Genomic DNA, 23352 nt, shown 5'->3' with positions numbered 1-23352 from the left:
GAGTCATTAAGACCTTTTTTGTACAGTTCTATATATTCTTCCCATGTTTTCTTAATATCTTCTGGTCCTTTTAGGTTCATATCGTTTCTGTCCTTTATTGTGCCCATGCTTGCATGAAATGTTCCCTTGGTACCTTGGTATATCTAAGTTTCTTGAAGAGATCTCTGCTGCTGCTAAGTCGCTTCAGTCGTGTCTGACTCTGTGCGACCCCATAGATGGCAGCCCACCAGGCTCCCCCGTCCTTGGGATTCTCCAGGCAAGAATACTGGAGTGGGTTGCCATTTCCTTCTCCAATGCATGAAAGTGAAAAGTGAAAGTGAAGTCACTCAGTCGTGTCCAACTCAGCAACCCACATGGACTGCAGCACACCAGGCTCCTCCATCCATGGGATTTTCCAGGCAAGAGCACTGGAGTAGGGTGCCATTGCCTTCTCCGAAGAGATCTCTAGTCTTTCCCATTCTAGCATCTTCTGCATCAGCTGGCATATTCTTTACTACTGAGCAACCTGGGAACCCTCTAAATATTTACACAGTGACAATCGCTTCAGTAACTGAAGACCTTGTATGCATACAGAACTTAATTCATAAACTGATGGACATGTTGAGGGCAAAGAAGCTTCTGTCCAAGTCCAACATGATCATTCCTGGGATTTTTAGAACAAGGAAGAATAAAGTTATGTAAGTATTTGTGCTTCTTCTCCTTCGTGTCTGAGGAGTCAAGGAAATATTCCAGGATGTCAGACTGATATCAACACTGTTTTCTAGGAGAAACTAAAGAAAGTTGCAGCCACACTCTCCACTGAAGCCAAGAGACTCACAGAATCCTTGGAACCAGCAGATTTACATCAGGGTGTCTTAGGGTCTCCCAAGAGTCATCTTGTCTTTAGGCTACAAATTACTACAATGCTGTGGATACAGGAGAATAACAAGGTAACTCCCAAGCCCTACAGGGAATTCAAGAATCCTGCCAAAAGCAACCAGAAGCACCTTGTTTTGATGACTGATGGAGACTTGGCTCCTCCAATATAGACCACAGCATATGAGACAACCCCTTTTTAAAGCACTATCCTTCTTCTTCCCACCACAAAGAATTAACTTGGCAGGTAAATTCTTCCCCTTCAGCAGAGTTTCATGGAAATTTTGCTCCTTCCAAGGACTACAAAAATAGTAAGTGACTGAGTCAAGGTTCCACAAAAGCCTCCTGACTCCTCATCCTGTGGTATTACAATGGAGCCACACTGCCTCTAGACAAATCTATGCTTCAGTATATTACAGCTGAATAGCTACTGCTTCCTATCACTACAGTAAGAAAAGTAAAACTGTACAAGGGTTTTCTGCATGTGTGAGTGTATGTGTGAATGTGATTTAATTCAGTACCAGCAGTAACGTTTGTGCATACAAAATGAAATTAAGCCATGAGACTATTTGTGAATAACAGAGCTAGAACAAACCTTAGGAGATGAACTAATGTTCTTCTGGCTACACTATCCTGCCTTTCTCAGAGTAATGGATCAGAAAAACAAACTTCTGGTATGGGAAACATTCCCATACACAGCTATTACTATTGGGTTGATAGATTAATACCACAGCTTCCTCTACCTTCTAGTAGGACAAACCTGAGTTCTGTCTTCTATATCAGAGGTCCCCAATCTCCAGAATCTAATGCTTAATGATCTGAGGTGGAGCTGATATAATAATAATAGAGATAAAGTACAGAATAAATGCAATATGCTTGAATAATCCTGAAACCACCTCCCCCACTCTAGTCCATGGAAAAATTGTCTTCCACAAAACAAATCTCTGGTGACAAAAAGGTTGGGGACCACTGTTTTACATTGTTTCTCAGAGTTTCCTAGTAGGATTAAGTTCCAATTGCTAACAGTGTAAAGTGGTTTGACAATGGTACCCTTTATTGGTTTCCAGCTCTTGCTTGTCTCACTTTCCCACCCTTTACTCACCTGTATTTCCTAAGATCACATCTCAAACTACTTCCACCCAAATCCTTGTCTTGGGGTCTATTCCTTGGGACCCAGCCTAAGACAATGAATAAAGTTTGACTATGTGTCAGGTTTGAAGACTAGTGCATTGCCTATTTTACCTTAATTAATCTTCATAACAATTCCACAATGGATTTTTACATTCATTTTACAGGTGAGGAATGAGAAACTTAGAAATGTTATAACAGGCCCACCATCATCCAGTTAGGAGTGCATGAGTCACAATTAATACACAAATCTGCCTTAAAAGTCTTGTTTTTAACTACTAAGAACCATAAATCTTTTATCAGTGTTGACCAACAGATATACTTACAAAATGTCTGCAACATATCCTGAATCACTTTGTAATCAGTGGTATCCAATGTTCAATAGAAATCAAATAAGTCCAATGCTGAACAACTCCAAGAGAATACTAGATGCAATGAAAAATCTTAAGTGAGGTACAGTAATGAATGTTCTCACTGACTTCTGCTTCATTATTCACATACTGATGGCCTAAATAAGGCCAGAGAGTAGTGACCCTGGAAGCATACACCTCGGGATTTCCAAATAAGCTGGATGGAAGAAACAAGATAATCATGTCCATCTTCTTATACTCCCAAAACAGTGGATGCACTGCCAATATTACTGAAACATACAATTAAATGCCAAGTGGTAAATTAGGGGTTGGCAGAAGTGAAAGAATGAGTGGACACTGGGAACCATTTGCAAAGTACTTTGCCTGTATTAAGGGAATATGTGATGCAAACCAACTCTCCAGGAAGAGACAAGGGAAGAAACAGAACCTGAATGGTCATGTTTGCCCATTTCTGTGGTGTAAATAAACTCCCACCATGGCCAGTTTTGAGCTGCCAACATGTTTTCCTTCAATGCACACTTGGAAAGAGAAGCACAAAGTCTGCCTTCACAAGCTTGTATGAGCCAGCTCTGGAACACCACTGCTTCCATGGAGTGACACAAACACAAGTCAGAGGCATAAGCGTATCTTCTCTAGGTTCTAGGGAAGATGGGAGATGAGAAAAGCAGTAAATTGAGAAAGCTGACAAAATCTGCTCTGGGTAATATGTTTCATTCAGAGAGGTAATCACTATTCTTTCCCAGCATGGACTAGAGAGGCAGGGAGCACTGGCTGACATAGGACACACAGGAGCAGTCTTCAGTTTTGCTACAAATTAGAATCCCTTCAGGATTAAAAAAAAAAAAAAAAATGCTGCCTAGGGCTCACCCAAGGCCAATTAAATCAGCATCAGTGAAGGCAGTACCTGGGCACCTATCGACATCAATATGCTGCCAGGGGTAAGAACTAAAGCTCCCTAGAAATACTTCTCAAACTTGAACCTGAATGCAACTCACCTAGGTTTTTTGTGAAAATGCAGATTATGGAAATGTTAAGTAAAAAACTGCACCCTGTAAATTCAAGAACATGAAAAGCTAATAAGCTAATTAATAAAGAGAGAAGTAAGACTAGTGGTTACTTCTGAGAGAGTACTGACTGAAAATAAATGTTAGGGAAATTAAATAGAAGTAGCCTTGCTCAGGCTTCAGAGACAAAAGAGCAGAGCAGCCTTCTGACCTTGTTTCTGACCTACCTGGACAGTGCTCTTGACTACTGCTGTGGGTATCAGCCACACCTGCAGTGAGTGTCAGAAGAGAAACACAACAGAGATAGGGAGTGGATCTTGGAATTTGCTAAGCCCCTGGAGAGGGCCTGGCCAACCAAGCCTTGGGCTTAACAACATTCCAAGTTTTACATAACAAAACAAACAACATTAACATGAAACCAGAACTGCAATTTGCTCACAGATTGATATCAGTTTGCATCCTGGGATTATAAATTCAGTTCAGTTCAGTTCAGTCCCTCAATCATGTCCAACTCTTTGCTACCCCACTGACTGCAGCACTCCAGGCTTCCCTGTCCATCACCAACTCCCAGAGTTTACTCAAACTCATGTCCATTGAGTTGGTGATGCCATCCAACCATCTCATCCTCTGTCATCCCCTTCTCCTCCCGCCTTCAATCTTTCCCAGCATCAGGGGCTTTTCAAATAAGTCAGTTCTTCTCATCAGGTGGCCGAAATATTGGAGTTTCAGCTTCAACATCAGTTCTTACAATGAACACTCAGGACTGATCTCCTTTAGGATGGACTGGTTGGATGTCCTTTCAGTCCAAGGGACTCTCAAGAGTCTTCTCCAACACTACAGTTCAAAAGCATCAATTCTTTAGCACTCAGCTTTCTTTATAGTCCAACTCTTTCTTTATAGTCCATACATGACCACTGGAAAAACCCTAGCCTTGACTAGACGGACCTTTGTTGGGAAGTAATGTCTCTGCTTTTTAATATGCTGTCTAGGTGGGTTGTAACTTTCCTTCCAAAGAGTAAGCGTCTGTTTATTTCATGGCTGCGGTCACCATCTGCAGTGATTTTGGCGTCCCCAAAAATAGTCTCACTGTTTTCACTGTTTCCCCATCTATTTGCCATGAAGTGATGGGATGCCATGAAGATCATGGATGCCATGATCTTAGTTTTCTGAATGTTGAGCTGTAAGAAAACTTTTTCACTCTCCTCTTTCACTTTCATCAAGAGGTTCTTTAGTTCTTCACTTTCTACCATAAGGGTGGTGTCATTTGCATATCTGAGGTTATAAATATTTCTCCCAGCAATCTTGATTCCAGCTTGTGCTTCATCCAGCCCAGCATTTCTCATGATATACTCTGCAGAGAAGTTAAATAAGCAGAGTGACAATATACAGCCTTGACGTACTCCTTTCCCTATTTGGAACCAGTCTGTTGTTCATGTCCAGTTCTAACTGTTGCTTCCTGAACTGCATAGAGATTTCTCAGGAGGCAGGTCAGGTGGTCTGCTATTCCCATCTCTGGCAGAATTTTCCACAGTTTATTGTGGTCCACACAGTCAAAGGTTTTGGCATAGTCAATAAAGCAGAAATAGATGTTTTTCTGGAACTCTCTTGATTTTTTGATGATCCACAGGATGTTGGCAATTTGACCTCTGGTTCCTCTGCCTTTTCTAAAACCAGCTTGAACATGTGGAAGTTCATAGTTCATGTACTGTTGAAGCCCGGCTTGGAGAATTTTGAGGATTACTTTGCTGGCATGTGACATGAATGCAATTGTGCAGTAGTTTGAACATTCTTTGGCATAGCCTTTCTTAGGGACTGGAATGAAATCCGACCTTTTCCAGTCCTGTGGCCATTGCTGAGTTTTCCAAATTTGCTGGCATATTGAGTGCAGAACTTTCACAGCATCATCTTTTAGGACTTGAAATAGCTCTACTGGAATTCCATCACCTCCACTAGCTTTGTTCGTAGTGATGCTTCCTAAGGCCCACTTGACTTCACATTCCAGGATGTCTGGCTCTAGGTGAGTGATCACACCACTGTGATTATCTGAGTCATGAAGATCTTCTTTGTATAGTTCTTCTGTGTATTCTTGCCACCTCTTCTTAATATCTTCTGCTTCTGTTAGATCCATACCATTTCTGTCCTTTATTGAGCCCATCTTTGGGATTATAAGTGGAACCCCAAATTTCAGTCTTTGAAGTCTCACCCACAGAGCAGAGATGCTGCCTGGGATCCTTTCCCAATTGGGACTCGACTCCAGATGTGCTGTGACACAGTACACTTCCCTTGGCTGATTAGGGTCGGATGTTGGTCAAAACCCAATTTGGTGATGTATCTTCTGCTCTGTTTTTCTTTTCTTTTAACGTTAGTATATTGAAAGTAAGCTAGATAATTCTCTAATAAATACTAGTATTATTTATTTGTATACAACAAATGGCTTATTTTTTTAACAAATCCTTTGAGCCTGAGATGAAAGTGAAAACTTTTGGCAAAACAACAGGAAGAAAGAAATCCTCTTGGGGGGCTGGGAATGTTCTACCTCTGATCTGAGAAGTGGCAACGCAAGTAACACATTAAGTCATGCACTGAAGTTTAGTACAATTTACATACTTTACTGTATATATGCTGCTAAGTCACTTCAGTCGTGTCTGACCCTGTGCGACCCCATAGACGGCAGCCCACCAGGCTCCGCCATCCCTGGGATTCTCCAGGCAAGAACACTGGAGTGGGTTGCCATTTCCTTCTCCAATGCAGGAAAGTGAAAAGTGAAAGTGAAGTCGCTCAGTCGTGTCCGACTCCTAGCGACCCCGTGGACGGCAGCCTACCAGGCTCCTCCATCCATGGGATTTTCCAGGCAAGAGTACTGGAGTGGGTTGCCATTGCCTTCTCAGTATATATGCTAAACTTCAACAATTAAACAGTGAGTCTAGGTGGGCTGCCGTCTATGGGGTCACACAGAGTCGGACACGACTGAAGCGACTTAGCAGCAGCAGCAGCAGCAGCAGCAGGGGGGATGTCAGAACCTGCTTTAGTAAGGCTGGGTGAGTCTAGAGAGTCTGGATCTAATAAGCTCCCAAGCAATGCTGATGCTGCTTGTCTGAGTCTTAAGGCTCTCAGCTAGAGTCATTGTGACTTAAAGTAAATGTACTACAAATGCTTACCCAGTGCCCATGTGTCCCAGGTGCAGAGCTGGGCCCAGCTGGTATGAACAACAGGCCCTGGACATGTCTCCAGCATATACTATCCTTGAAGAAGTCACAGTCCAACACTTTTCGTACAAGAAATTCACTCACTGAAGAAAGTCAGACAGAGAAGGAGAAATATCATGGACATCCCTTATGTAAGTAATCTAAAAAGATATAATACAAATGAACTTATCTACAAAACAGAAACAGACACACAGACTTAGAGAACAAATGTATGTTGTCGAGGAAAAGGATGGGGGGAATTGTTAGGGAGTTTGGGATTAACATGTACACACTGCTCTATTTAAAATGGATAACAAACAAGGTCCTACTATAAAGCCAGGGAACTTTGTTCACTGTTATGTGGCAGCCTGGATGGGAGGACAATTTGGGGGAAAATGAATGCATCTATATATGTATGGCTGAATCCCTTTGCTGTCCACCTGAAACTATCACAACATTATTAATCAGCTATACTCCATTATAAAATAGAAAGTTTTAAAAAAACTCACTAACTGAAAAAAAAAAAATCTCAGTGAGTCTCTGCCATTTGCTACAAGCAGTTATTAGACCAGAAAATGCTCATCCTAAATATTCACTCATCCAAACTGGCAGAAGTGCTATAAGACCAGCGTAAAACTGAGTTTGCAGAAATAAGTCCAGTGTAGCTGGAAAATCAGGAGTGATGGTCAGCAGTTAAGCAATGGGTTCACTGATGCAAGCAGCGGACAGAGCTTGAGAGCCACAGTAAAGGATTCTAGTCTTTATCTGAGGAGCAATGGGAAGCCTTTGAAAGGTTTTAAGCTGAGGGATGGCATAATCAGATTTGCATTTTTAAAAAGATCACTCTAACTCCAGTGTGGAGAACCCTTAGAGGGGGGCAGGAGAGAAGCCTAATCTAGTAGACCAGAGGAGAGGTTAACTTTACCTTGGACAGGGTGACAGCTGTAGAGACAGAGATGGTTTAAGGATACTTATCTAGGAACATGAGCAGGTCTTCATGAAAGACTGACTATGAGGCTGTCAAAGATGAGTCTGAATCTTTTCATTTGCACAACTCTAATAAAACTGGAGGTGTCATTTGCAAAGGCGGAGAACACTATGCTTATTATTTCCATATTTTTAAGGCTTTCCAGGGTACTCCCAATTTCATACACATTTATTATTTTCCAGTAAACACAGTTTATCAATGTAAGACTTTTCCTAGAAATAAACCCACAAAATTAAAAAACAGCTTGACAACAATGGCATCTCTTTTCCAACGGTCAGCATAGCTCTTTCCCTATGTAAGTATAGCTCTTTCCACATAACCATGGATCACTGTAATGCCAAGTCCACTTACACTTCACTGTGAATATAAAGCCCCCAAAACTCAAAAACTAGATCCAAATAATCCTTCTCTTTGTGAATCCCTTCCTTCTTCCCTTTAGCTCTCATAAATTAATAGTTGACTACTGTATATGAAGACACACATTTAGGAAATTGCTAATTGTGTGCTCTTCTGACTTGCAATGTGCTGAATTTACTTCCCAGAGTAATGTATTTTTTAACATGTAAAACTGTGCAGTTTTCTCTCCAGCTTCTTAAGGTATGCTTGACAAATAAAAGCTGTACATTTTTAAAGTATACAGCATGCATTTTTAATGTACATTCAGAGCCCACTTCCTGGATGACAGCAGGTACCTTGCAAAGATGATGATGAACATGACCTCTAGGAGACAAGCCACAGTCCTGGGTTCATTATAGTGCATCCACTTTTGGTGGCTATTGAGATCAGATGCAACATAAAAATACGGGAGTTTAGAGCTGCCTGGGGTGTCTAAAGGTAAGTCAACTAAATGCCCCTAAAAGTACACAGGCTTGTTTCAGGCACAAAATGCTCCTCTGGAACATAAACGCTGAATTTCCATCAACCATTTTGAGTGTATCACAAGAGGCTTTGGCTACAAATACACGTATTTTTTTAAAACTACATTTCACCAGTGATTCTTAGGCACATTCATCTTTTAGAACCATTAATTTCTAGCAGTGGTTCTCAACCCTACATGTATATCTGAATCACAAAGAGCTATAAAAATACCCATGCCAATTAGACCAGTGGTTCTCAACCACGGCTGTACTTCAGCATCACCTTGAGGGTCTTCATCAGAATCTCTGGATACCCAGGAATCCATGGTTTTTAAAGTTCCCCAGGTGGATCCAGACTGCAGTAAAGACTGAGAACTACTGTTCCATATATTCTGGTTTAATTCACTTGGAGAGAGTCTCAGGCATTAATAACTCTTTGTGGCAATAGCTTTGTTATATACATACATCAATGTATGTACCCCAGATAATGTGTGCCCCAGATAATTTTTTAAATAAAATACACTTGTTTTAAGAATACTTCTTGAGCATCACATGGCCAAAACCCAGTGCAAATTTGGGGACACATAAACCAGGAGTCCTATCTTCATGGAAATGTAATTTGCCACGAGACAGACATGGTAAAAAGATAACGTAAACAGAATGAAATGAGTGCTACAAAGAGAGAGAAAGAATTTTGGTGAAAGGGAGAGGAATTATACATTTTCTCTTACTGGGGAAACAGGAAAGACATAATAAAGACAATGAAATCTGAGCAGTGGCTGAGAAATAAACTTTCAACAGGCACAGAAAGCCTGTCCAGATTAAGACAATATGATGTCAAAAGCACTGAGAACCAAAACTGCAATCAGATTTTGGGAAACAGGCAGCAGTCTGTTGTGAAATTTTGTTGCCCTGCAGTAGGTAGGATCTGACTAAGCAAGGAAGGTGCAGAATCCTGGGAAAGGCAGGCTGACATGTGATGCATGGGGCTGTAGGAAGACGCTGAAGGTTCTGGAGAAGGACTGTTGGATAAAGGGAACAACACAAACATTGGATTCTTAAGAATTTTTAGTCAAAATCTCTCCAGTTGAACTGTGATGTTCACGGTCACAGTAACAACTTCACATACGAAAGATCCTGTACTTTGGCCATATGATCCGAAGAACCGACACATTGGAAAAGACCCTGATGCTGGGAAAGATTGAGGGCAACAGAAGGGGTGACAGACAATGAGATGGTTGGATGGCATTACTGACTCATGACTCAGTGGACAGGAGTTTGAGTAAACTCAGGGAGACAGTAAAGAACAGGGAAGCCTGGCGAGCTGCAGTTCATGGGGTCATAGAGAGTCAGACATGACTTAGCGACTGAACAACAATACCAAAGAATCAAAACTCCACATCTTCATTTATCATTTTCCGCTTATCACACAAGCCTCCAGAAACTTACATGACTATATCTCCAAGAGGGCAAAGAAAATAATCTAATTTCAGTTTTCTTAAAGAAAAGAGAGAGTCCATAGGTTTTATTTTGTAAAAAGAATTTCAGTATCTAAATTGTGATTGTACATGCCATAGAAAGGTTCTTTTTTTCCCTAAACACTTCTTGGTTTGAGGGCTGAGGTGAGTTTGGGGTTTTACCCAATTTTGTAGCAACTAAGTCCAAATGGCCATTATTGAATAGAGAGAGAATAAATGTTATACTGTTCATGGGGTTCTCAAGGCAAGAATACTAAAGTAGTTTGCCACTCCCTTCTCCAGGGGACCACATTTTGTCAGAACTCTCCAGCAAGACCCGCCTGTCATAGGTGGTACTACATGGCATGGCTCATAGTTTCACTGAGTTAGACAAGGCTGTGGTCCATGTTCGGAAAAGGCGATGGCACCCCACTCCAGTACTCTTGCCTGGAAAAATCCCATGACAGAGGAGGCTGGTGGGCTGCAGTCCATGAGGTCGCTAAGAGTCAGACACAACTGAAGCGACTTAGCAGCAGCGGCAGCAGTGGTCCATGTTATCAGTTCAATTAGTTTACTGTGATTGTGGTTTTCATTCTGTCTGCCCTCTGACGATAAGGATAAGAAGCTGATGGAAGCTTCCTGATGGGAGAGACGGACTGTGGGGGAAACTGGGTCTTGTTCCAATGGGCGGGGCCATGCTCAGTAAATCTTTAATCCAATTTTCTGTTCATGGATGGGGCTGTGTTCCCTCCCTCTTGTTTGAGCTGAGACCAAACTATGGTGGAGGTAATGAAGATAATGGCGACCTCCTGCAAAAGGTCCCATGCATGTACTGTGGCACTTAGTGCCCCCAACCCTGCAGCAGGCCACTGCTGAACCACCACCAGAGACTCCTGGACACTCAGGCAAGTCTGGCTCAGTCTCTTCTGGGGTCACTGCTCCGTTCTCCTGGATCCTGGTGCACACAATGTTTTACTTGTGCCCTGCAAGAGTCTTATTCCCCAGTCCTGTATAAGTTCTGTAATCAAATCCCACTGGCCTCCAAAGTCAAATTCCCTGGGGGTTCTCAGACTCTTTGCCAGATCCCCAGGTTGAAAAATCTGTTGTGGGTCCTAGAACTTTCTTAACAGTGTGAAAATTTATTTGGTATAATTGTTCTGCAGGTCATCTGCTCAGCGGCTCTACAGTGGAGTCTATCGCAACCTCCTCCAAGAGGGCTTAGGCCACATGCTGTGTGACCCAGGTCCACTGTACCCAGAATCCCTGCCCCTGCAGCAGGCCACTGCTGACCTGTACCTCCACAGGAGACACTCAAACACTCAAAGTCAGGTCTGGCTCAGCGGGGTCTCTGGGTCCTGGTGCACACAAGGTTTTGTTTGAGCCCTCCGAGCATCTCTGGTGGGCATGGAGTTTGATTCTAAATGTGATTTTGCCCCTCCTACCGTCTAGCTGGGGCTTCTCCTTTGCCTTTGGATGTGGGGTATCTTATTTTGGTGGGATCCAACATCCTCCTGTGGATGGGTGTTCAGCAGTGAGTTGTAATTTGGGGGTTCTCACAGGAGATGATGAGCCCACATCCTTCTACTTCACAATCTTGCATCACCAACTCCATGGACATGAGTTTGAGCAAGCTCTGGGAGTTGGTGATGGACAGGGAAGCCTGGTGTGCTGCAGTCCATGGGGTTGCAAAGTGTTAGACACGACTGACTGAACTGACTAAAATGTTATACATGTGGAATAAATGTTGTCTTAAGTTATTTTTCCCTTTAAAATCCTCCAGCAAATACAATAACAATTGTAGGAAGCTTTCAAGGACATATTCAATGAAAAATGTTACAGAAATGTTACCTGACTTTACAATAGGATGCCAGTACAAAGTGAAAAATATGAAAAAAGTTGACCTTCTTATTTTCTTTGATCTCTTATAATAAATATCTGATTTGCAAATTTATAGTTCAAAAAATCACTAGTGCCCCTTTTGCTCCCAGTATAATTTATTTGTCTAGGATATTCATTGATAAAGATATTAATAGAAAAGCAGTATATAGAGGCTGAAAAGCTGATGAAGGGTAAAGCACAGGGCAGGGCTGGAAGAAGTTTCCAGTGATGGCTCTGCAGAACTATAAGGAACTGCATAGCTGTGATTTAGGAGGTGGTGGGTCCACACAAAACTGTCTGCTCTCTTCTACCTCACTGATGTGAAGCCATCACAGATGATTTTCCAGTTCTGAAGTGAGTACATATTTGCTGTCTCCTCTGCTATGGAAGCTAAGTAAACTGACACATGCTAGCTGGGTTCAGGCCCTTTTTAAAAGTAGAGCACAGGAAACTTGTGGTTTTATTTCACGTTCAGGAACCTTTTGAGAAGGCAAAAAAAAAAAAAAATCAGAAGAAGTGCTGTCAGTTAGAGCTATTCAAGTGTGATTGCCTTGGCAGAAGACACCCCTCTTTTGTGGCAGGAATTCTAAGAGACAGCACAGCTCAGAGACTGTGAGCCAGAGGTCCAGCCATCACTAGCACAACTTTGTCTGCGAAGTGAGGGTGTCTGAGCAAACACTGACATCTCAAGTTTAGCAGAAGCAAAAACAAAACTCGGGAAGAGGATGAGCCCTAGAAGGTTTCTAACCCACAGAGAAGTCTCTTTTTGCAGTAACTGACAAAAATCGCCTGAAGATATGTTAATAGGCAACAACCCTCAATTTAAGATACCACTCTTAGATCTGCTTTCAGTTCAGTTAAGTCGCTCAGTCATGTCTGACTCTTTGCGACCCCATGGACTGTAGTACGCCAGGCTTCCCTCTCCATCACCAACTCTCGGAGCTTGCTCAAATTCATGTCCATTGAGTCAGTGATGCCATCCAACTGTCTCATCCTCTGTCGCCCCTTCTCCTCTGCTTTAATTATTGCTTAAAATAAAAATAATAGATCTGCTTTAATTATTGCTTAAAATAATATTCCTAGCTTTAAAAGAACCAGTAAGACACTCCTATTCAACATTAGTGATCTTTGCTACTGCTGCTAAGTCACTTCAGTCGTGTCCGACTCTGTGCGACCACATAGACGGCAGCCCACCAGGCTCCCCCGTCCCTGGGATTCTCCAGGCAAGAATACTGGAGTGGGTTGCCATTTCCTTCTCCAATGCATGCAAGTGAAAAGTGAAAGTGTAATGATCTTTGCTGGTGCAAAAATGCCAGAAATGAGAAATAACAAGGCATATAGACTGCATGCTATGTGCTAAGTGCTAAGTCACTTCAGCAAGAAAGAAACAATGCTGTCTCTGTCCTTGGACAAAACGATTATCTATGGAAGAAATCCCAAAAGTCTACAAAAAAATCTATCAGTACTAACAGTGAGCTTATTAGCAAATTGTCGATACAAAGACAACATATAAGGAAAAACAGCATGTCCATATAATAGCCATGAAATGGAAAACTAACATTTTTTAAAAAGTACTATTAACAGTGGCACCAAAAACATGAAATTTAAATCTAGATGAATTTTAAATTTAGATAAAAGATCTAAATCTAGCAAGATTCTCTCCAGATTATATGCTGAATAGCACAAAACATTAACAAGAAAAATCAAAGAAGACCTAAATAAGTGAAAATATATCAGAAGATTTAATATTGTTGCTGCTGCTGCTGCAACAGTCAGCGATTTTTTTTCAGTTACTGCAAAAAGAGACTCTTCTCTGTGGGTTAGAAACCTTCTAGGGCTCATCCTCTTCCTGAGTTTTGTTTTTGCTTCTGCTAAACTTGAGATGTCAGTTGTGTCTCGACTCTGTGCGACCCCATAGATGGCAGCCCGCCAGGGTCCCCTGCCCCTGGGATTCTCCAGGCAAAAACACTGAAGTGGGTTGCCATTTCCTTCTCCAATGCATGAAAGTGAAAAGTGAAAGTGAAGTTGCTCAGTCGTGTCCAACTCTTCGCGACCCCATGGACTGCAGCCTACCAGGCTCTTCCGTCCATGGGATTTTTCAGACAAGAGTACTAAGTGGGCTGCCATTGCCTTCTCCGCTTAATATTGCTGTACACACTCAATTCATAGCTCAGTCAGTAAAGAATCTGCCTGCACTGCAGGGGACCTGGTTTCTATTCCTGGGTTGGGAAGGTCCCCTGGAGAAGGAAATGGCAACCTACTCTAGTATTCTTGCCTGGAGAATCCCACGGACAGAGGAGCCTGGCAGGCTACAGTCCATCCATGGGGTCGCAAGAGTCAGACACGACTTAGGGACTAAAGAGAGAAAGAGAGAGAGACTCAATTCAAAACTTGTCAAAGTATCAGGAAGGTGAGTTTTGTGGTTATGTGTTATAAAAAATAAACTTACCTAAGAAAAAGTAAAGATAATTCTGAGCTGCAATTGTAATGGAATCACAGATTGAAATGATAGCTCCTTGTTCTCAAAGTGTGGTTCAGAACCAGCAGCAGTGGCACCATCTAATAGCCCTGCCCAACCAGAACCTGCACTGTTAACAAGATGCCCTGGGCAGTTCAATCCATGTACACACTAAAGTTTAAGAAGCACTGTGTTCACTTTCACTTTCAGCCCTTCCCCAAACAACTTACCCTCATCCAAAGTCTTTCCCCTTATTTAGCAGCAAAGTGTATATAAAAGAAACAAATTATTTCAAAGATGTGTTTGTTTCTTTGGGAGAGCCCTGTGCACTGGGCCCTAAAGCCATCTCTAAGGTCTGAATAAACTAAAGGAAGTAATTAGCTTGATCAACACCTACTCCTCCAAAGGACCTAAACTCTGAAAGAGTAGCAATATGAGCAAGGGGAGATAAAAGAAAACATGTTTTTCTATAATGAAACTCAGTTGTAGAGAAAAGCAGCTAATCACTGTTCAAAGAGAAGAGATTTAACAAAAGCACATGCTGCCAAACGATTTTTTTTAATAAAAATATAAGTCTACTGCCCTCCTTGCTGTTCAGTTTTTAAGATGTCACTCTTCCTTCCCTCCTACCTTGCTGAGTAATTTCCTCTAAGGCAGTTTTTATTTTATCTGTTCTCAAAGCAGAATTCACACACACACACCCTGTTCTTTTAAGAGTTCCAACACATGGCTATTTCCTGGGTTGAGCCAGGTCTGACATATTTCTGTAAAATTACCAAAATTTTCTTTAGGGTTGTGTGTCTATTTTACTTCTGAATCCAGTACCCAGGCCTTTTCTCTTCATGGGTCTCTGAATGATACCTCCCCCTTCAAGGTTCTGTAGAGCCCCTGGCCTCCCATAAAAGGCTCTGTAGACTTCATCCAGGTTGAAAATGCTCGTTGACTTTGCTTCAGAAAGTTTCTTTACAAAGCAGCAGAACAGAGGCCTGGCATAATGGATCCTGATGCCTGCGCTTTTTTGACAACATCAGCCAGATGTCTCGGGGTAAGAGAAGACACCATAAAATGAGACCATTCTGGAAGGAACACAGGCAGTCTCTGGAAAGCTGAAGAAGAACTTATACCATGAGGGGAGCCAGTGAAAACCATTCAGCCTGGCAACTGCCAGCCTCCTTTGTGGAGTCATTCCTGAGACATCCCTGAGCTTTCTGAGCACTGACTATTAAATAGTCCCATAAGCCATCATCTCAACAATGTCTCTAAGAGAATCTCAATTCTCCACTTCACCAAACAGAGCATTGCTAATGAATGAATTGTTGCTGAGGTACATTTAATAAGAAAGAATTCAAATCTGTGATATATGATAATGTAAATGAAATATTGTACAGAAACATTCTACGAATCACTGGCCAGTAAACTCTATCACTTTCACTTGTGTTACAGTTGAGACTCCAGGGCTCATGCTACTGAATGTGGGAGGAGCATTGTTCCCATCCAACATCTGACATTCATGAGCATGCTCCATGTTTTTTAATTATGCTGTTGACCAAATCAAACCTCAGCTTTCTCCCACTCTGGAAGTAATTGGCTATGACTCATCTGTTTGCACAGGACACCACAAAATGCTTTCTGTGTTTTGCAGGAATTAAGTGCCTGATTTAATCCACGTGTCTTCCTTTGGAGTTTTAATTATTCATTTCTCCATGAGAGCAAAAGGTTGGATGCCTTGGGTTATTTATAGCTTAGGGACTGTGGAAGAACACAGAGAGTAGGAGGAGAGAGGAACCAGAGGAGAAATTCTATTAAAAATAAAATGAACTCAGGCTGGAAGGCAGGAGGGCTTGAGATGAAAAAGTCAACAAGTAGGAGGGAAAGGAATCAGCGCACCTGGTGAAGGCAGAAGGATATGACCTAGAAGGAGAAGCCCAATGACATCAATGTGAAATGGGGAGGGTGATAAGGAGAGGAGGGGAGTAAGCCCCAAGACAAGTATACAAGCAAACCTCATATGGGCAGGGAGAGTGTGTAACGCCCCTTGCACTTCAGTCATTACCTCTCAGCTCAGCTTGCACCTGTCTGCAGAGCCCAGGCGTGAACTGATCAGATCTGTCAGGTGGGTTATGTATGAGAGCAGACCTCATCAGCTGATACTGACTGTGGCATCCCCAACCTCCTGGGAGTGCAATGTCACAGCCGTACAAGGCACAATCTGGTTTCTGAGTCAGGAGGTGGGATAATGAAGCAATGGCCACACCTCTTTAAAAGTGTTTCTGTCCAGAAATGGAACAGTCTGAATTTCAGGAAACCTGGAGGGTTTGCACTAGCATTCTTGAAATTGGAGAATTTCAAGAAATTCTAAATGTGCAAAACACCTGCCTCAAGAAGGATGAAGACCTATATGTTGGTGATGAGAATGACTGGGTAATACCAAAAACTTGTACACATAAATAATAATACAGGGAGACCTATGGGATGAGGGGGGCACATAATCAGTGTAGACACTGGCATTATGACCAGAAATGCTTTCAACTCAGTATGGTTAAGGGTCCCTCCCTCCACCGTGGTTTCAATGGAACCCATTTTCACATCAAGATCTCTGGATTCTAGCATGCTCTCCAATTTTCCAATTTGCCTCCCTAAAAAAATATTTCCCAACATATTAAAAGTCTGTTTTAAACCATCAGTGGAAAGGGCAGGTCACTCAGAAATAAAAGTTTCAGACATTGCCAACAGCTGCTGTTATACTAAAGACTGAAACAAACTTTACAGATCAGACTTTGCCCAAATTGTTCCCCTCGCCCACTCTATCCCCAGTGCACAGACCGGTCTTCACAGCTGGATATGCTTAAGGCTACAAGCAGCAGCAGGCAGGGGACTCCTGAGAAACAGTCCTCCTGAGAATGTAGCATCTCACATTCATTTAGCTTTCCTCTATTTGGAAGCAACATGACCTTGATCAAGTCCTTAAAATTCTCTTATTTTTCTATTATACGAATAAAAATGAAAGATCTGGCCTAGAACAGAAAATGTGCATATTTTATAGATAAAAATAACTGAAGCTTCAAGGACCCATAGCCAGGATTACTGGAACTAAATCTTTGATTTTAAGCACAGAGCCAGAGCTTTTTTTTTTTTTTTTTGAATTGACAGACAGCAACTATATGTCAATTTAAAAAAAAAAAAAAAGGCAGAGACATTACTTTGCCGACAAAGATCCATCTTGTAAAAGCTATGGTTTTTCCAGTAGTCATGTAAGGATGTGAGAGTTGGACCATAAAGAAATTGATGCTTTTGAACTGTGGTGTTGGAGAAGACTCTTGAGAGTCCCTTGGACTGCAAGGAGATCCAACCAGTCAATCCTAAAGGAAATCAGTCCTGAATATTCACTGGAAGGACTGATGCTGAAGCTGAAGCTCCAATACTTTGGCCACCTGATGTGAACAACTGATTCATTAGAAAAGACCCTGAGGCTGGGAAAGATTGAAGGCGGGACGAGCAGGGGATGACGGAGGATGAGATGGATGGCATCACCAACTCAATGGACATGAGTTTGAGCAAGCTCCAGGAGCTGGTGATGGACAGGGAAGCCTGGTGTGCTGCAGTCCATGGGGTTGCAAAGAGTCAGACATGACTGAGCTGAACTGATTGTTGCTGTGCAATACTAGCTAGATCTTCTTTTTTTACATGCAATATGCAAAAAATTTCTCAGGTAGGGAAATTCACTTTAGGTTGGAATGTCCAGTATGGTCACAGATATGGTCATAGATTAATGACAATAAAATGATGAGATTTGATAGGAACTTGACTGCTAAGCCAAGGTGTTCACATACATGATCTTGCAAGCAGCAAAGAAAGGCAGAGGTTTCTGAGGAAGAGACTGACAATGAAAATGTTTCATGAAAAATGATCCAAATTCCTAGAGTAAGTGATATAATTGACATAAGCAGGAACATGAAGAAAACACTGATTTTGGGAATGACATTGTGAGTCTGACTTGATGCCTACTGAATCTGAAAAAATGAGTTAAGTCCTGCAGAGAGAGACTTCTTTTAGGAAATTTGAGATATTGAAAGCAGAGGAAAAGATCATGCCTAGAAATATCAAGTTAGTAATCATATGATTATCTGCTATTATTGAAACTGAAAGAACAGCTAGACTTTTATTTAAGAAAGAAATATATCAAAGGATGTGAAATAGATCACAGAAGTAAAGGACTTCCTCTCCTCAACTAAATTGGAAGTCTGATTAGACTGGAAACCAGCTCCGTGTTCTTATCCTGTTTGTACATTCATTCCGTATGAAACCTTGGTTAACTTATTTGATATTTTTAGTTTCCTAGTCTCTGTAAGGTAGTAGTAGAACCTACAGAAGAGCCATTTTCAGTCTGGAATTCTCAAATAACTCTATTTTCAAAAACTGTCTTCAGTAATACTGGGAAGAAATTTCCCAAGAAAGAATGGTAAGTCTTGCCAGAAAATGCAATCAAAAGACTTTTTCTATAGTGACAGTATCAGAGGAGTGTCCACTAGTCTTCCAAGTTCTGACTCAATAAAACAGTTAACATTTCTATATCATGTAGTCTCAAGCCAGTAACCATTTCTTCTCAGAGAGTTCAACATCAGATATTTTAAAAAAAACAGATTTTCCATAGATGTTATTTCTACCACACTCTAGATTCTAGAGCTGCAGAAGACAAGTCTGATGCTGGTCTGAGCTTGTCAGTCATTTCTTGATGTTTGGAAGCTTTTGATAGTTACATCCATATTTTTTAAATCCAGATGTATAACTTTATAATTAATCCTGTCCAGAACTCAGTAAGGACCTTCAGTTTATAGACTCAAGTTTTTCTTCAAAGTAAGGAAATTTTTTTTCATCATTTTAAAAAATAACTGTCTCTCTACCACTTGTTCTTTTGCAGACCTTCTGAAATGCCTAGTGAGGATCTCAGACTGTCCTCTGGGTCTTCTGGAATCCCTCCTTACTTTCATATTTTTATCTCCTTAGTCTCTACTTTGAAATATTTTTTTCTAATTCACCTTCCAAGCCACTTTTTAAATAGCACTTATTCTCTTTCAGTTGAACTATTGCATTTTTAATTTAAAAACAATTTTTAAATCACAATGACTTTTTTACTTGGTAAGAAAATTTTCCTAAATATTCTTAGTAGTCTTATTGTCATTGGTCAGCTTGTATCACCAGTGGTTCAATTTCTTTAGGCAACATTTGTTGCCTTCCTCCCTCCAGCTGCACTACTGTTTCCTCTGACTAATCATGACTTAGAATCTTCCCACACTTCTCCCACCTTCCAGAAATCAAGTCAGTGTTATCCAAGGTAGCAGGAAACTTGCAGCAGTCCCCAGGGGCTGGTGAGGCACTGGTCAGTAACCCTCCATTTTCTATTCCTTCTTCCCGAGGAAGCCTCCACATCCAGACCACCTGAGCTACAAGAGGTGGTTGTCTCCTAGACCTGAGGATTTGAGGATTTCATCCCACTCAATTAACTCCCAGGCAGCTACTCAGGGTCCAGGAAGATCCATCAGGCCTGCCATCAAAGACTATACTTGGACTCCCTCCTTATGGAGGTCCTTTCATCTCTCCTATGCCCATCTCTAACCACTCTTTGCCCCTGGCCTCTCAGTCTCTGTATTTCCTAGAACCTATTTTCTTGGGCTCCAAAATCACTGCAGATGGTGACTGCACTCATGAATTAAAAGACTCTTGCATCTTTTTAGGAAAGCTATGACAAACCTAGACAGCATATTAAGAAGCAGACACATCACTTTGCTGACAAAGGTCTGGACAGTCAAATTCATAGTTTTCCCAGTAGTCATCTACAGATGTGAGAGTTGAACCATAAAGAAGGCTGAGTGCCAAAGAATTGATGCTTCTGAATTGTGATGCTGGAGAAGACTATCAAACCAATCAATCTTAAAAGAAATCAACCCTGAATACTCATTGGAAGGACAGATGCTGAAACTGAAGCTCCAATACTTTGGCCACCTGATGTGAAAAGCAGACTCACTGGAAAAGACTCTGATGCTGGGAAGATTGAAGACAAAAAGGAGAAGGGGATGGCAGAAGGTGAGATAGTTAGATGGCATTATCAACTCAATGGACATGAATCTGAGCAAACTCCAGGACATGGTGGAGGATAGAGGAGCCTGGTGTGCTACAGTCCATGGGGTTGAAAAGAGTCAGACATGACTTAGCAACTAAACAACAACATCTGGCCCAAAGGTAATAAAGTCCTAAGCTTGCTCCCTTATCCAGAAATCCCAGTAAAAGTGTCCTCAATAATACCTCTAGTGTCAATCCCATCTGCTACTTGGCCCATGAGAAGCAGATAATTTGGAATCAAGAGGGACTGACATGAAGGATACACCTTCAGGCTGCATCTTCCCAGAATCCCTTACCACAAATTGTCCCCTGAACTCAAACATTATTCTAGTACAGCTAAAAAGATCAAAGTCCCAGGTTCTAAAGGATATAATGTAGGATGGTTACTCATATTACACAAAAACTCTACTTCACAAAATGTTACATTAAGAGTAGCTGGCACCTCCTTAGAACTACCATAGCCTGATATTTAAAAAACAAACAAAAAAAAGAACCTTGTGAGTGCTTGGCTATTTCATGGTTAAGCCTAGTGCAGAAAGGCATCAAGCTGCCCTCGATTGTCTTGATGCTATCATTTTCCTTTCCCTCAAATGGAGGAATTTAACAGATATGGTGTGGTTCAACTTGGACACTAAGCAAGGCCTTAATATCTGGATCCAGTTCTTCCTGCTGCTGCTGCTAAGTCACTTCAATCATGTCTGACTCTGTGCGGCCCCATAGACAGCAGCCCACCAGGCTCCTGTGTCTCTGGATTCTCCAGGCAAGAATACTGGAGTGGGTTGAAGACACAGTGGAAGGCGGCTGCTTGAGTCTGATCTCCACATAAACAGCTTCTTTGCTGAGCACTGTGGTAGGGCCAGGGATAAGCGGGTCGCACTGTTCTGGGGGCTATTCACAACTGCAACCATAACTTCTGCCTTGCCTTTTATCATACCTCTGCCTATAATAATGCTCAGGACACACGTACAACTATGGCCAAGGTAGAAGGAAGCTGATTCTGGGAAGAGTTTCCTCCAGTGTCCCCACTGGTTTTCTACTTCTTTGGTGGAGTACTGGAAGATACAAGGACTCTTTCTCAATTTACAGGATGGGCATGTCCAGCTCTTTGCTCCCAGATAGTACAAGGTCAGCCAAACTGAAAAAGGAAGAACCTAGAGGTAGATGTCACCAGGAAGTTTTTCTTTCTTGTCCCTCTCCACCACCCCAGGACCCTATGAGCATAAAACACTGACTTTTCCTTCCCTCGAACTTCAAAGAGCTCCTATTGCTATGGCTGTGGGCATCCTGGATGACAATGCCTGAGCAAGACAAGAAACCCAAGTCCAGTTGCCAACCCCACCGTTTGTACTAACTACCCTATAGGTACCTAAGTCCTTCCTCCTTCACCCCTACTCCCTGAATCAGGGTAACTATTAGTAACTAAATTTGGAGAAACATATTTTAGCACCATTAAAAACCAGGTTAATGAGCCAATATGTTAAAGGCAGCTTATAAATGTGTTTTCCACTTTGCCACCAGCAACATCCCGCCGGATATCAAGGCAGATAACAGATACCTCGCATCTCCTGCTGTGACATATTTTTACCCAGATTTTGAACATGTTTAAGGAATTGAGTTAACTCCCTTCATACAAGGCATGAAAGAAGATATTTTTCTGGAGTGGCATTTTAGGAGTTTATGATCTACCAAGGAATAGAACTACCCTCAAATAGATGGGGTACACTTGCTACATGCTGGGTACTGAGGATTAAACAATGAACAAGGTGGATGGGGTCCAGCAATTCAAAATTGTGTATTCATCGCTGTATTCACTTCTTCATGAAATGCTTTTTGAGTGCCTATTATAGCTTCTTAGATGGTGCAGTGGTAAAGAATATACCTGCAAATGTAGGAGATGCAAGAGATGGGGTTTCAATCCCTGGGTTGGGAAGATCCCCTGGAGAAGGAAATGGCAACCCACTCCAGTATTCTGGCCTGGAGAATTCCAGGGACAGAGGAACCTGGGGGGTACATGGTTCCATGATGTCCCTGGAATCACAAAGTCCATTGGGTCACAAGGAGTCAGACGCAACTGAGTGACTGAACAAAGAACAATGTAAGCTAGGGAAAGGGCCTGTCAGCTTTACTTTTCTCATGCTAGAACCTAATGTGCTGAACGACAGTTTAGGCTTTAATAGTTTTAGATTACTCTGTGGTCACGCTGGCATAGTACGTAGTGTGTGCATGCTCAGTCATGCTGTTTGCAACCCAATGGACTGCAGCATGCCAGGCTCCTCTATCCTCCACCACCTCCACCAGAGTTTGCTCAGATTCACGTCCATCGAATTGGTGATGCTATCTAACCATCCCATCTTTAACATCTCATGCCTTACATTAGGGGAAAACAAAATTATCAGAGGATGAGAAATGCTATGCAGATAATTAAAAAAGCATCATGTGCTAAAGAGAAATTACATGATTACTTTAGAATGTCTGTCAGGGAAGCCTGTGATCGCAATGATACAACAGAGACAGTTACATGAGAATAAGGAGCAAAAGTATTTCATACACAGAACAGCATTCCAAACAGAGGAAAGAGTGAATGCCCAAGGTATAAGGTAGGGAAAAGCTTGGTATGTCTGAGGACAAACAAGGAAGACTGTTTTCTATGACCCAGAAATCTCATCTGAGGTGTTTGAAATCCAAGGTGTAGAAGATAGCTTTGCATACAAACATACATGGATAGAACCCAAATAGGTCACAACATCCAGCAGCTAGGGCAAGACAAAGTATGGAACTCAGCAGTGAAAAGGAATGAACTTATAAGTACATCTTAGGAACACTATGTTTTGTGAGCAAGCCTCATGCAACAAGATAGTAGTACATGATGAATTTCCATTTATATGGAAAACTCCATTTCAATATATGCTGAGCAACTAGGCAGAAATGTACTGATGTCATCAGTTTACTTCCCCACCGCCTCCCACCTCTTCCCCCTACCCGCTTGTGGGATCTTAGTTCCCTGAGCCCTCAGCAGTGAAACAACGAGTTCTAACAACTGGACTGCCAGGGAAT

This window comes from Oryx dammah, unplaced genomic scaffold (genome assembly GCF_014754425.2).
Source record: "Oryx dammah isolate SB20612 unplaced genomic scaffold, SCBI_Odam_1.1 HiC_scaffold_11058, whole genome shotgun sequence".
Taxonomy (NCBI): Eukaryota; Metazoa; Chordata; class Mammalia; order Artiodactyla; family Bovidae; genus Oryx; species Oryx dammah.
This window is presented reverse-complemented; position numbering follows the sequence as displayed.